Below are 13,977 nucleotides of genomic sequence, written 5' to 3' on the forward strand. Positions count from 1 at the left end.
AACGCCTTTAACGGCGGCATTCTTAACATCCTTGTCTTTCAAATCTATTCGTAGGTAACGAATATAGAACACTCATCCCCTAGGCATTTCTATCACCAAGCGCGCCTAAATTTAATAAAGAAAACCTATATACAAAACCTCGTGATCCTTTCTGAACCTTCTAACCGAGTCACTAGAACAACGAGCTAATTGTAAGTAGTAAATTCACGCTTCAACTAATAACTTAACATAATTAAGCATCCACGTGAACTCTAAACTAAAAATAAACACCAAACATAACCGACACAATATTTTCACTCGAGCATTCACTAACTCAGCAACTAAGTATAACAAGCTAACATTAGTCCGTCGCCAACACCCTCCGCACCCCTCCCCCTCGCCCTCCATCTCTTTAGAGAATATTTAATCTACTTTGCTTTTAGCTTTAATATAAACAGACCTAGATTTTACTGCTATTTACTTAAGTATTTTCTTTTTTCCTGGTACTTACTTTATACATTTTATATGAAGTAAAGAAACGTTTGTTTAAATTAATCTAATTTTTGAATAAAATTAATATTCTAGCTCGGAGCCTGATTAAACGTAGTGTGTTTGTTGTATAATTATACCTACGGTTAGTAATATTCACATAAGGCACAAAAGATCTAAAGGTTGAACATATTTAAAGAGTATTTTTTAATTAAGTTTAATTATATCAACTAATTTCATTGTACGTAATAAGAAACAAAATAAGCTTATATAAATCTCCCAATAGATGACATGCCGATCGATTTCTCTGTCTGTATATCATAAATACTACTACTGAGTGTTTTTATTAAACGTTCACTGCATGGCTATTAAAGTAGGCTAGACTTTTATCCAGTTCATTTGAGCCCTACTAAAACTCGTTACGAATCTTTAATTTAGTGCGATAGATTTTAACTGCTCCTTAAGCCATGATTTAGAGAGCTGCCATAGATAAAAGTACCTGTAAAATATGTAATAAAAAAGAACATCATCATCTTCTGTAAGAACATCATCTGATGATTGAGTGTTACATAAACAATGAATAATAATTATTGATATAATCCATGTTAAGTTAGGTTTAATTAAATATAATATATTTTGTGTGTTTTTTATTTCGTAACCTAAAAATGTGTTATTCCTGATAAGAAAACCTGCATATTATTAAAGTTAAACAATAAATAATTCATTTATGATTCAACTTTATAAATTGTTAAATTGTTACTCACAATACGGCACTAATTGGAAAGCGCCACTACAACCATTAAATTTGCACGGGCCGCAGGATAGACGTGGAATAATTGCGCTGCGTAAAACGGAACGCAGGGGAATGGGGCGGATGAAGTCATTCCTCTTGAGAACGACATGAACCTTGACTTTCTTGTCATTTTCAACCTTATCATAATAGGATAAGTTCCATATTTGTATAAGCGTTTAAGATAAAGGATAATGTTTCCGAATGCGTGTAGTTTGCAATAAATAATGATCAGAACAGTGGAGTGTTGCTGGATAATATGTTCAACAAAATATTGTAAATAGATCCTATATGATATTATTATTGTAACATAAGTTATAACAGTAACTCATATAAATAGGGTAGTTAGAAGAGACACCCTAATATTATATTTAATATATTAACATTTAACAACACAATATAAATTGTAATTATTTTATAATAATGAAACTAACGAACACAGAGAAGAAGGAAGGTGAACGAGAGTCGGTTATATTGCGGAAACAATGGTATATCCCTGAAAGTCAGTGTTGGGTATCACATACTTGAGTTTTATCGAGCAGCTTATATATTTGGGACACGCTACCTTTTCACACGTTAAATTAAATTGGTTAATGCCCGTTTATTCAAAATAGCAGCACCTTGTAAATCCTACTACTGGACTAAGATCTCTTCTTTTAGGGAGTAGAAGGTTCTGGGCTTTTATGTTCGTTTAAAGTTTTGATTATTCCTTTTGTCTTTTTAATATATTATGTTGAGTAATAGCTTAAGTAAATTATTTAATAATGATTTAATTTATCCTGTTACACTTGCTGTATTAGTTTACTTTGTCTGCGAAGTGTTTTGTTACAAATTACTTCCTTTTTCTTCTATACAACCTCAAGACAGAAAAAAAGAACGGAAGAAGAACATGATACTACTACTATATAATATTTCATCTTTTACAAACTTCTATAAACCTACTAAGTTTTTGTAAAGCATTTATCTCATATAATAATATGTTTTTTATAGCAAATATTAAAATGTCCTGAGCTCGTGTTCCCGCCTCCGCTTCCAAAAGGCATGCGAAAATGTCACGGATTCTTTGATGTTTGTTTTGAAGTCGGATTGAAATGCCAAGTGGAGAGGGGAAGTATAATAATAGGGTTCGCAATTTAAACAATACAGGATGAGAAGGCTTAGAAATATTTATTGGTTATATCAAAAACAATGTTTTATTTGAAAGTGATCTTCTTACGTACGCTGTACAAAGCCATTGTAATTATTTACTTTGCAATGTCCGACTTTAATAAATTATTACACGTGCGGTGAAACAAATTGTCACAATCTACACTCAAAAAGAAGGAAATTAGTAATTACTTAATATAAAAACAACCTAAAATGATAAATTATTATTATAGATAATTAACAAAAGAGAAAAAAGATAAAAAAATAAATTAACTTTAGAATGTTATTTATATGAAACTACAGTATCATCATTTCTAATGCCTTATGTAAGTTTGTCTTTTTCCTCTTAGTGGACTTTATGTCATGTATTATGTAGTGGTCGAACAGCCCACGGACATCCATTTCGTTCGGACAGTAAACGCAATGGGCACTTTGTTCTCTATATTAGCCATTTATTCTATCTTTGTGCTTACACAGCCAAAAGCTTTTATCCCCACCAGAGAGCGGCCATGTTCCATTACGTGCTGATGTCCCCTAAACTTTTTAGATTTTTACTCTCATATATTCCTCGGAAAACTTTTACTCGTTTTAGTAGCTTTGGTTACGAAAGATTTAATAATACAAAGTTTACTTTTTACATAAATGTAAATATCACAATGGAGATTCTGTTACGTATTTAAGAATGAATATTTAATTATATAAAAATATATAATATAAATAAATAAATAATAATTAAATCATTTCATTATACCATCGACTTTGTAATAAAATAAAAAAATGCTATCTGGTCTGACTGTTTTTTCCATTGGTACTTCTACAACAGATGTGACAAATGTTTAAAGCGTATATCGATACGATCACCCTAATACCGGATGCTGGTCGCACCATCATCATTATTCAGGCCCCCGAGATGAGAATCTCGGTCAATTTTCCTCCCGAACGTGTTCCGAGTATTAGCGAGCCTTATCTCGATCGCCACAAATCATCTCCCCCTTCCGCGTTACTGACGGCTAATTTAACGAGAGCACAAAGGAACATGTGTACTGGTTAGGACAGACAGACTTGCGATTTATTTAGACGATGATAACAAAACGTATTGCATTACAAAAAAGGGCGTTTGATAAAAAAAAAAAAAATGAAAAATTTAGTTCGATTAACATCGTGGTCTTTTTTGTAAATTATTTGTACAAAATAATTTTAAAATTTAAAAGTTAAACTAAATATTTTATTTATAATAGTTATAATAGTAGCTATCTTAAATAGTTGCACTTAATTGTGTTAAATTAAAATACATTTATTTCTGAAGCATGTTCGAGTAGTGAGTACTTGTGGTCCTAATAAATAAATGCAAAATTAAACAGAAATGAAATGAAAAATGAGTAATGTATCGTTGTCGTTTTCGTAAAAGTCCTTTATATGAAGAATAAATTAATTTATCAAAAGTTTTCACTTTTATAATATCGCAAATAACTTATGCGGTGACAACGTATGGGTGACCTGGCGCAAATATTATTGTGTCGTAACGTGCCCGGTCTCCCCGGTTCCACTTCCTTCGACAATATATTTATACGTTCCGTTTCACGTATCATTAGTTATAGAGGAGCGTGACACGTTATTATTTTACTTGTATTTCATAGCCCTTCTGAAATGGAGACATAATTGGGATGGACCGTATGTGTATTTATCACATTTAAAATTGTTTATGTAATTAATAAAACTTTAGATATATTTTATTTATATTATGTCTTTCTTTAGGCAGTTCTTCCCAGGTCAAAAGCATTACATCACAGTTGCCACGAAATTTACGTCTCGTATCGTGCCACAAATATATATATATATATATATATGTTAAAATATTATCCAAATCATAAACTTACTGACCGTTTGGGGACTTTATGAGACACAGATATATGATGATATATATATGCTTGATGAGAATGGTCCTAACGTTTGACTTTTTTTATTAAAATATTAGCAGACTAGCAAATAGGTCATCTGATAAGTGGTAACCACCACCCATAGACATCTCTAATACACCGCCTTAGAAATAAAGATGTTATGTCCCATGTGCCACTCATTCTTAAAACCGAAACGCAACAATACTAGGTACTGCTGTGGCAGCAAAATATCTGATGAGTGGGTGGTACATACCCAGAAGTGCTTGCACAAGTACACCAAGTAAAAAATTAAGGTAATTAAAAAATGGTAATAAAGTCATACGACCTTATTACCCTCTGTTCACATTATATTGCTACATAAAAATGATTCTTTATTGTGAACTCGCAGGTACAGTCTCTTACAGCACGTAGTCACTCGCAGGTCTAACAAGTTAGCGCGGAACAAACTTAATCCCTCTTTTAATAAACACGGCATTCCCTTTGTTAGTGTCCCTCACCACGGCTTAGTTATATCCGAACCGCAACAATACGAGCTAAAATGGAGGATGGAGGGTGCAGATATTGTTAGCGGGGCACTGGGTTAAGACGTTTCCTACCGAATAAATAGCGCTATACCGAGCGAATGCCTTCGAATGTAAATATTATTGCAAGTAAGATTTCAATGATATCTGTAATAATACCATGTTGCAATTATTTGATAACCGTTTAAGGCGATAGATACAAACAATGTTAAAAATAATTGAATTTTAGTAAATCGATTTTACACTTAATTGCAACTCTTATTCGACAAGACGTTTTAACACAAAACATTATATCTAAAATACAGGGTGTTGTATAGGTCCGTCCATAGTAAGTGTCCAGTCACCAATAATATTGCCAAACAGCAATAATTTGCACTGTGTTCTGGTTTTAATTTTTGAGTGAGCCAGTGTAATTATAACCACAGGCGACATAACATCTAACATCACACATTTCACAGCTCATGAGAGGTGGATGGAATTATTAGTATATTTTTCGATCGCCATTTTCTACAGTTGGTGGAGACCGTTTACCACAAACTCTTCCATTTGCCCGTCTGCTTCATATATGTAAAATTACTACCTTTTTGAACTTATCAGTAGAAAAAAGCTTTATATAGCACAGAACAGCAATGGGTATTCAGTGGAACATGAGCTGAACCTGGAAGCGTGTCTGGTGTTTTTATTGGACGGTCCTATTGTTCAATCCGTAATAGAAACAATTTATCTCAAATGAAAATTTCATGTTAATGTAATTTAGCGTCCGCTCGCTTTGTGAAATGTTCAATTGTGATTCAGATGGATTATTATCTTCATTTTTCTGTTATTTTGTTCATCGCCGTATCATACAAAGCCGAGACGGCCCAGTGGTTAGAACGCGTGAATCTTAACCGATGATCATGAGTTGTAACCCGGGCAAGCACCACTGAATTTTCATGTGCTAAATTGTGATTATAATTCATCTCGTGCTTGACGGTGAAGGAAAACATTGTGAGGAAACGTGCATGTGTCTAATTTCATTGAAATTCTGCCACATGTGTACTCTACCAACCCGCATTGGAGCAGCGTAGTGGAATAAGCTCCAAAACTTCTCCTCAAAGGAGAGGAGGCCTTAGCCCAGCAGTGGGACATTAACAGGCTGTTACTGTTTACTGTTCATCGGGTCGAGTTTTTTAAAAAGAGTCTAAAACAACTGTTTCAGTTAATACTGTAGCTTAAGAATAAGTGATTAAGTAAATATTCATGTAGATTTTTGGCGAGCCGGTTGGCGTGTTGGTAAATACTTGCCTTTCATGCCGAAGGTTGTGGGTTCGATTCCCACCCCGGACAGACATTTGTGTGCATGAACATGACTGTTTGTCCCGAGTCTGGGTGTAATTATTTATATAAGTATGTATTTACAAAAGAAAAGTAGTATATGTAGTATATCAGTTGTCTGGTTTCCATAGTACAAGCTTTGTACAAGCTTAATTTGGGATCAGATGGCCGTGTGTGAAAAATGTACCAGGATATTATTATTATTATATATAGCTGATATATCATGATGTGATAAATATATACACAATTATTATATTTATAAGTGGATATATAAGAATAGTACCTAAATATATTATATATCAAACATTATTACAGCATTTATAATTGTTAGTTTGCAATACAAACTATGCACGATTTTATTTGATTAGACAAAAACATACAATTTTATGAACGACAAAATTCTTATATCCTGTTGTAAAACATGTGTTGTCACACTCACGGTTTATTGAGGACGATTTTATTGAAACCCATTAAATGATTTAAGATGTATTCTCAACACTTATATGTACATATATCTCCCACCGTAAGTATTTCAAAATTGCATATATTTATAGTTATAGATTAAATAAATGAATCCATCGATATACGTTGTTCCCGTTAAACGAAAACTTACACCAATTTCTGAAATTCTTTGATCACCTGTTTTCCACTGGGCAGGAAACTCAGCGAGGGGAGATCCGTGCGGAGGGTGCGGGATTAGTTAGTTACGCAGATAAATCGCCCGCGGGGCAGAGGGCGCTGATTGCCTGAACGACTACTGCGTGATCGGAATTTGTACCGTTGTAATTTTGTACGATTCTTTAACGGGGACGCGATCGCTTCATTGGCTATTTGAGATGAAAGGTAATGAGTTGAAATAAACATATGTATATAAATATGTTATTTTACCCAAAATAATGGTAAAAAACATTATATTGAAACTTCTTGAAAATTACATTATTTTGTAAAGTACAAGTTTTCAGTTTTCAAGCCAATTTCAAGACATTCAAGCCAACGAGGTCTTCGAAAATTCTCGAGTCGGAGACGGCTTCCCAGCTACTGTTACATAATTATGTTATAACTTTTCTGCTGTGGTTAACGAGTATGACAAGCCAAGTTTGTTTTCAACTATAATATAGGTCGTCCCATATCCGCACCCCATTTATATTTCTGCCACATAACATACCTTCTGCGGGTCGCCCCGGAAAATCCATTTGTCACGCGACGTCAAAGCAAGGAGGGCCACGCGACAATCGACGACAATCGCGATTGTTATTCGAGTGCTATTACTATTTCTAATCGGATTTTAATGACTACATCCTTTCATAATTGGTTAATAAAATTCGAACGCCACTCACGCTAATAATAGATTTGTTTTTTGTTCATTATTTCTCTTTTATTCAAGAGCTACGAACTTTATGAAAGAGCTTCGTTTTTTTCATTCCAGAGAATTGCTTTATGGAAGAAGTTCAATTTATTCAAATTGACTCATTGTTGTCGACTCAACTAATTAAGCAAAAAAATATCTTTATATTAACTTATTATAACTTCAATTGTTTTCTCAATATGAAGTGATTTTGTTTAATCGAAAATTATTATTGTTATGGTCTATTATAAAATCTGTATCAATATTAATTCTTGCAATCTGCAAGAATCGTTTGCCAGTTTTGAAATAAGCAATTTTAGTCTCAACTAAGAAGGAACATCAAAGCAAAAGGTACTAAGAATCGAAATTAATACGTCGACCCATCACAAACAGCGCCTGGGGACGAGACATTATCCAATTTACCTTTGTAAATAACTTATACAAGCGCCCTGCGTCATGTTTATTTCACAACGAAATTAAATAACCTAGCTCGTACTAGTCACGGTGGTTACTTATACCTTATACTTTATTGTACACCACAAAGAGAAAAAAAAATACAAAACATGAATACAGTCTAAATAATAGTAGCACACGACTTTGTGCGACGTTATCGCTACATAGCGATCTCTTCCAGGCAACCAACGGAGTAAGGAATAACTCATGGGACGTGATGTAGGTGGTTAATAAGAATTCACTGAAAAAATGACAATTAGCCTGTAAATGTCTCACCTCTGCTGCAGTTCGAATTATAGCGTTAAGTGAAGGGCTTCAGAGATGGACACATGGCAGAATTAGCTCCTGACTCATACGATGGTTTTCTTCACTTTCGAGCATGAAATGAATATTAAAAACAAAAAATCACGTAAAAACGCAATAGTGCCCAGAATTCAGCCCGAGAAACTTCGCTATTCTGTTTCAGATTATCGAAAATAAATGTTATTCTAATATCGCTATGAGTAATACATACAATACAGTGTTCGATATTGAAGGCCAATGGCTGACAAATAAACTTCAAACTGTACAAACAAAAGTGACAACGCACATTCATATTGATTTTCAGTTCTATAGAAATTTACACTTACTAAGAATGATGATCAATATTTCATGAGCACCTAAATAAATAATGACAATCAAGTACAGAGTACGCGATAATATTCTTTAAAGTATAACTTTCCCTTGACATCTTCATGTAGTTTTGCTTATCAAGAAGAGGTGGATATTGAAATATGGTGCGATGTATATAAATTTGCATGATACACGAGTTTAGGCTTGTGCCCCCGGCAGTAATATCAAATATTCACAGAGTGCGTTCCACCCCACTCTCCCCTGCTAGCTTCGTCGTGTGTTACGAGTAGCGCTGTACTTACTCATTTATTACTAGATAGTCTAATTTATAACTAAAATTAGAACTTTGTATTGAACGACATTGTAGTGAATTTAGGATTAAAGTGCGAAGTGGAAGGAACTTTTTGTAAACGCTAAATTATAATTTTTACTTCCCTTTTCCTGTGTAGAACAAAACTAAAAAATATCATCGGCGCGTATATATCCAAGTTTTTATTTTATTCATTTTGTTTCAGAAAACACATTCTATAATTAGAATTATTTAATTAAACGTGACTTTGTTACGGCATCAGTTCCTCGCATAATTATTACTTATTGTAAAAATAAACCTTGGTTTTGTGTTAGCTTAAACTCAAAAGTTACTTCTACTTACTCTACTTAGTTATTTACAATGTAATTATTGAGATTATCATATAAGTGCTTCAAATCCAAGAACTCTTAGTTTTCTTTATTTAAAAAAATTAATGAATACAAAAAAAAAATACATTAGTTGTCATATGTACGCAGAGTGCGTTACGCGGCGTACAAAATATCAATAAGCGGATCGCCGCGAACGCGTTGACTCACACACGAGGGGGTCGGCAGCGGCTGAGCAGCATCAAACGTAAGCCGAGCGTAGCGAACTGCTCGATACTAGGCAGCCTCACACTCGTAACACCATAAAGCAATTGGGCTAGTTTTAATCTGTTTGGACGCCGAGATACACAGATATATCCTTTTAAAATACACCGATTCAAACTTACAGGACTTTAAATGCTATATTTTGACTACCTAAAATCGGATCGGTAATATTTTGACCTGATATCTTCGAAATGGTAAGTGTAGTAATTACCGAAAGGAAAACTAACAATGGTAAATAATTAAATATATAAACATAAATGACGTTAAAAAACAAAGTAATAACATGATTATCGCAGATATTTTAATATAACGAGCAATGGACTGGGAGTTACATAAAACTGCCGGATTTATGTCATCTCAGTACAAGCTAAGTTGGTAATGCTGGCGCAGCTTAATTGATGCAATTAGTGGGAGATGGAGGAGCTGAATTTAGCGAATTATCCGAGACCTTTGGGAACTGTTAAGCGGTTTGCGTTAAACTTTAATAGATTATACATAATACAATCGTATTACATATTTTATTATTTTAATATAATTATTTTTGTAAATAATATTATTTCTGGTATTATATTTAAGCTTAAAAGGGTGTGAATTCCATGATCCAGGGTACAATTCCCGGGTCGGGCCTAAGAACTAATTTAGTTTTTCTGTCACAAACATCACACATCTAAACCTCAGTGGCAGTCAATCGTACTAAGAGAGTGAGATTATAGAAAGTGCACATTTGTACGCTGTAATAGTCTAACCTCCCTTGTCTAGATAACGTCATCATAGTTTTACCGTAGAATACAAGGTGGCGAAGGGCCCAGTTCCAATCCGTCAACCGCCTCCATAAAATTTTTCCTAGAATGCCATATTATAATTGCAGCATGAGACTACACCGCGAACTTGATGTGTGTAGGGTAACTGTGTAACAATATAGTGTGGTTACAGACACCGCATTTTAACCGTTTATTTCATAATAATAGTTTCCCTACAAAGATGAGATATTTTAGATGAAGTGATTTTAATTGTATCTCTTACTAGATGAGAATTACTTTATCTAACACAACTTTACTTCCCTGCGACTACTTTAAAAGTTTTAAACTATTTATACTACAAATTATAAGCAAATCTTCTCAATTAATGATATTCCTTTGGCTATTTTGGTTGCTTATTTGTTTTAATGTATAATATAAACAGTAACATAATTAGATTTTAAATATTTTCTTATTAATATACCGTAACAGCATGTGAATGTCCCACTGCTGGGCTAAAGGCCTCCGCACCTCTTTTTGAGGAGAAGGTTTGGAGCTTATTCCACCACGCTGCTCCAATGCTGGTTGGTGGAATACACATGTGGCAGAATTTCAGTGAAATTAGACACATGCAGGTTTCCTCACGATGTTTTCCTTCACCGTCAAGCACGAGATGAATTATAATCACAAATTAAGCACATGAAAATTCAGTGGTGCTTGCCTGGGTTTGAACCCACGATCATCGGTTAAGATTCACGCGTTCTTACCACTAGGCCATCTCGGCTTATTAATATATTTAACATTTATTCTGCTATAAATATAAACGGTATTTATATATAATATCAACAATGCGCAGCCAACTACAACTATCATGGCCATTCCATTCGAAATGTAGGAGGATATCAATAGAAAGTAAAGCTATTTCGGGCTAGAATAACTGGTAAATTGGTGGTATCTCCCACCTGGCCTGGCGGCGAACATCCTTACCACCGGTACTTATACCGGTACACCGGTCTTTATATACAAATACTTCCTACGTAAATCGCAAACTAAATGAAACTGAGGTGTGTCTGCAAGTAATAGGGTGAAAATTGCGTTCCTTTGATCCGACGCTTCCGATTATTAGACAACCTCATCACAAGGTTATCTCGTTGTGATCTCATTTAATTAACCTCATAACAATAGAAGAGTTATGAACAAAATAATTACTCTGTTACTATAAATGTATATTGACTTGAAACCATTTCTGTTTTCTGATCGAATTCATGATTTGTAGGAAGTTCTTAAAACTTGAAAAATAAGCTAAAGTAACTTTGTGAAATTTATTTTGGAAATATTGATGCCCTGTTTCTTTATAATGGCCCTTTTGAGACTGTGTTTAGAGTCCAAAATGACACTTTAGTTCCGTCACGCTACTTGTATATTTACACTATTATGACATCATCACCCCTATTCAATAAATGAACAAATATTTGCAAATCGTTAGTTCTGTACAAACACTAGCTGCTATTGCTGTGTGTCTTATGTCGAAGTTAGTGAAGGTCGTATTTAGTTGTATTTTTATGTTTTTAGGGTGCAATGTTTTTTTTCTTGACGTGTTGTTTTATTTAATCAAGTAATATTTATATTTTGTTTTAAAGATGATGCGCTTCTGTTGATAATTTTTGCATGAGCCTCTTTCCTATTTTATTTAAGTACCTTATCGTGATTAGTTATTTTACTTATTATAACTTTATATGTTGGGCAACGACGATATATTTTAACGATCCAGTTTAATGTGTGCTGAAGTCATTGACTTGTATGTAAGCCGTAATATAACTTTACATAATTATATTTTTAAATGATCGATAATGAGTCGATACGTCATTGTCCGTTTACTATATTCCAGTAACGAATCAGTTTGGTTACGTAGGTTGTTTGTTAAAGGAGGTATGACAAAAGTGTCTCAATAAATAACTTTTCATAAGCTTCGAAAAAGCTCGTAAAAACTTATAAGAACGAATTTACAGGCTCGTTACTCGTAACTCATAAACAATCGGTTGCAGAGGTAACGATAACGATTCGTTAAATATAGGAACCGATCATGAAACATATTGTTTACTACATACATCTACCCTTACCTGTGTCTTTCAGTTGAAGCGAGCCGACCTTGTTAGTGAGGTAGCCCTTGATGGAGCTGGCGACACGCGAGGGCGAAGCGGCTGCGGCGCCGCCTCGCAGCGCGCTCTGCATCCGCCCTAGCAGCGCTCCCCCCTCGTCCTCCACCTTAAAGTCCCAAGGGGCGACTGCCCCACGCGCGCGATAATAAGAACACTACTTTTTAAATTTTTGTATATCTTGTGCCAGTCTTTCTTGTGATATTCTTAATTTAAATTACAATTGAATCTATTATTATACTTAATTAACTCTACGGTTTTACGCTATCAGTGCAATTTTGATATGTATGGTTTGATTGTAATTCAGTGGGCTTATTGCTCGCTCATGGTGCGCCGAAGGTTATCCTGAAACAATAATTTATATTTTAACTAGGTATATGGATTTTGCATTTAATACATAAAACGCTACTATATAAAGTAAAAAAAAAGTAAAGTAACAGCCTGTAAATGTCCCACTGCTGGGCTAAGGCCTCCTCTCCCTTTTTTGAGGAGAAGGTTTGGAGCTTATCCCACCACGCTGCTCCAATGCGGGTTGGTGGAATACACATGTGGCATAATTTTGATGAAATTAGACACATGTAGGTTTCCTCACGATGTTTTCCTTCACCGAAAAGCACGAGATGAATTATAAACAGAAATTAAGCACGTGAAAATTCAGAGGTGCTTGCCCGGGTTTGAACCCACGTTCATCGGTTAAGGTTCACGCGTTCTTACCACTGGGCCATCTCGACTTTTTTACTACTACTATATACTATTTAGAAAATCGAAATGTATGATTGTGTAAAAGTACATTTCAGATTTTTCATTATCCGCACCTGCTATTATTCAGTCTTGTATAACAACTTGGAGTCGTACAATATTATTCACAAGGCTTTATATTTTTGTACGCAAAGAAAGGGAAGTCATAAACAGAGAGTTTCCGTTCACAAGATGGCGACCGGAAGTGGTCGGAGGAGCGAGTTCCGGCGGCATACATCCGAAATCTCTCAACTTGAGACGTAATTTTTGCAAAACTTTTGTATAAATATAACGGTAAATAGTTATATCTTACTACAGCTTTAACCTAATGTCAGCATTATTCTGCTATTCACATAAACGATTTATTAAAATGTTGTTTTTAATTTCTATGGATTTCAAATCGTTATCAAATATTTATTAAAATAATTTTGGATTCAAAAGAAAAAAAAAATTTACTCTATAAATGAAGTTGTAGAAATTTGCAAATGAAGTCTTTCTTTTGTAAGAAAGCAATATTAAATTTAGTAACATGTAGCAATCATTGATGTGTAAAAACCAATTTAAATTTACAAACACACAATCAAAATATTATTATATTAAAATATCGACGTTATTACTCGTTAATATAAAGAAGCAGATTGTGTGAAAGCTTATAGAAACTAATATTTTGCAATTTAACAGAATTACAAAATCAAACATAGATTTAGATGATAGGTAACAGAATGAACAATATTATTTTTCATCTTCGTCGTATGAGAATTTAAGGTATTTAGTGTATCTACCGGATACAATGGTTTAGAGTCACGCCCAAAAATAGCCATTACGATTTATTAATTTTCCGAAAATGAAAAATTAATTCACTAAAATTTTACTAAGAATTCCAGTAATTTCATGTTCCT

The 13,977-nt window shown here is 34.0% G+C and overlaps 2 protein-coding genes across 2 annotated transcripts in view; both read right to left on the reverse strand.

The window, feature by feature from the left end:
• Nucleotides 1-13,977, reverse strand: part of LOC126772999 (vesicular acetylcholine transporter) — a 30,524-nt gene that overhangs the window by 16,024 nt on the left and 523 nt on the right. The window contains exon 2 of the mRNA XM_050493605.1: nucleotides 12,305-12,685. The gene's annotated coding sequence lies outside the window, so the exon portion shown is untranslated. The remainder of the gene's footprint in view (nucleotides 1-12,304; nucleotides 12,686-13,977) is intronic.
• Nucleotides 1-13,977, reverse strand: part of LOC126773000 (high-affinity choline transporter 1) — a 107,604-nt gene that overhangs the window by 11,463 nt on the left and 82,164 nt on the right. The window lies entirely within an intron of this gene.

The sequence above is a fragment of the Nymphalis io genome, chromosome 13 (genome assembly GCF_905147045.1).
Source record: "Nymphalis io chromosome 13, ilAglIoxx1.1, whole genome shotgun sequence".
Lineage (NCBI taxonomy): Eukaryota > Metazoa > Arthropoda > Insecta > Lepidoptera > Nymphalidae > Nymphalis > Nymphalis io.